The sequence below is a fragment of the Chinchilla lanigera genome, unplaced genomic scaffold (genome assembly GCF_000276665.1).
Source record: "Chinchilla lanigera isolate Chin_1 unplaced genomic scaffold, ChiLan1.0 scaffold00078, whole genome shotgun sequence".
Classification (NCBI taxonomy): domain Eukaryota; kingdom Metazoa; phylum Chordata; class Mammalia; order Rodentia; family Chinchillidae; genus Chinchilla; species Chinchilla lanigera.
Window position 1 is genome coordinate 9,340,405 of NW_004955479.1, and position 2,526 is coordinate 9,342,930.

Consider the following 2,526-nt stretch of genomic DNA (forward strand, 5'->3'; position numbering starts at 1 on the left):
GCCAGTCTGAACTGCATAGCAAAACCCTGTCTCAAAAAGACCAAAAATAAGTAAAAAAATAAATAAAAATAACAAGGGATGGGGATATAGCTCAGTGGCACAAGTGCCTGCCTGGCAAGCGCAAGGTCCTGAGTTCAACTACTAGTACCAAAAAAAAAAAAAAAAAAAAAAGATATTACAAGCAGTCTAGAGACACCACATGGAAGAATGTGCATAGTTCTACACAAGCCAAGACCATTTTATATTAATGAACTTGAGCACTCAAGGATTTTGACATGTGACAAGGGTCCTGGAACCAATCCCCAAGAGATGAGTTTTATATAAGAAAAAGTAGGAGAGAAAAAAGAAAACCAAAACAAAACCAAAACCCGCATTGCCCAGATTCCTCTGAAATGTATTCTACTTATCAAAGACCTGAGATTAACTTGCCCCAGAACAAGAGAAGTAGCAATTGTACCTCAGCAAACAGCACACCGCCGGTACACCACAGCCCACACAGTACTCACCCTGGGGCCCTGCCATGAGCTCTGATCTCAGTGAGTTCTATTCTCCCAGCCCTTACAGTTTAAAAGCCAATTGTTTTCTAAATAAACTCAAGTTTTAAATTTCCTTACTCTTAATGTTTCACCACTCCTGTGAGAAGCTGGGAAAGGAGAGCAAGCAGAAGGAAAAATGAACTCTCACCACTCACAGCCACACCCTAGGAGTAGGCCAAGAATCAAAAGATCCTGTATTTTGGCACTAGATTACCAGACAGTCCAATGTACATTGACACATAGCCCTGGGCCCATTCCTGAACCTGCATTAACTCAGTTTTTCCTAAATGCTCTATCTTATTCTTTTGGCTAGTTTTGTGATTTGGTATCTCCAGCCCAATACCCCCATTCTCTTACAAGCAGGTTCTCTGTTAATGTAAATTCAAGACTTGCTTCCACACTCTTACCTCTTACCCAACACTACCACACCTTACCTGGTGCAGAAACAGACTGTGTATCTTTGTATTTATCCTTCGCCACAGCCCAGTCCACTGCCACTGTTCGGCCTATCAAACAGAAAAGTGGCATCAGAAAGGCTTTCCTCCATTTAACACCCAACTTCCTGAGAGTGACTTCCTACCCAAGACAGTAAGGGAAGCAGTAAAGACAAAATATGCCAACTCAGGGGTTGTTGATCATTACATAAAGTTCTCAGTAGCTGCCTTTTTTTAACAGGGGACAAGATCTTAGCCTTTCTACAAAGCCATATTTTGGATAAGAGGAAGTGGGAATAAAATGGAGGAAAGAGCCCAGTGTGGTGTCACACACCTGTAATCCCAGCACTCAGGAGGCTGAGGCGAGAGGATCACTATGAGTTCGAGATCAGCCTGGGCTACATAAGTGAGTTCAAGGCCAGCCTGCACTATGTTTTGAGACCCTGTCTCAAAAAAGGAGGGGGGCGATAACTTTTTTCCAGTTAGACTAGCAAGGAGCAAAATAGGCATTCTGGAGCCAGGCAGAGGCAGGAGGACTTCAAGTCTGAGGACAGCCTTGGCAACTCAGTAAGACTATCTCATAATAAAATATTACATTTTAAAAGGGCTAAGGATGTTGCTTAGCAATAGTGTTCACTCATCATGCACAAGGCCCTGGGCTCAATTCCCAGTACCAAAAATCAAAAACAAGAACAAACAAAACAACAAATTCTGGAATAATAGGAACCCTACTCAGCAGTCAGGAAGTCTCTAAGCTAACCCATTCTTTAGACACAGTATCTGGTAAGTAATACCAGGAGTTTTCTTAGACAGTTTATTAACAGCCCATGGACACTAGGTAAGTATCACAACCAAGAAAAAAGAACCTAGATACCAACCTCCATCTATCAGTGACTATTTCCAGGATATTCATTATGAGGTTAAGCTGGGCATGGTGGTGCACACCTGTACTCCCAGCACCCTGGGAGACTAATGCAGGAAGACAGTAAGTTCAAGCCCAGTGTTATGGCTTGTGTTTAAGTGTTCCCTACAAATCTTCATACAGTCATATGGGGGAGGGTGTTTCAGAGGGGGCTGAATCTAGAGTGTGTGAATGATTCACGGTGCAATGCTAGGATTAAGGGTGGGTGATTACTAAATCACTCCACTGATTGGTTTGACACCACCCTAATCCTGGAAGCCCAGATACAATATAAGGAACAGAAAAAGGCTTGTCTTGTTCCTTATTGCTTTTTACCTTCTGTTCACCATGAACTGTTCTCCTCTGCAATCCCCATCTGTTGTGCCTCCCTGCCTTGGAGCCAGCGGGGTATGGACTGAAACCTACAAACTGTGAGCTAAATAAACCTTTTCCCCTTTAACTATGGGTGTCAGTTTTTTTGTCTCAGCAATGAGAGAAAAGTAACTAAGACACCCAGCCTGAGCAAGTTAGCAACTTAGCTAGACTCCTATCTCAAAATTAAAAATAAAAAGGCTTCAATCCTAGCACTTGGGAGGCTGAGGCAGGAGGAGCGCTGTGAGTTCAAGGCCAGCCTAGGCTACAAAGTGAACTCAAG

The 2,526-nt window shown here is 43.0% G+C and overlaps 1 protein-coding gene across 1 annotated transcript in view; it reads right to left on the bottom strand.

Annotated features, from left to right (window-relative positions):
• Positions 1-2,526, bottom strand: part of Rbm28 (RNA binding motif protein 28) — a gene marked incomplete in the record, with an annotated part of 31,130 nt that overhangs the window by 21,273 nt on the left and 7,331 nt on the right.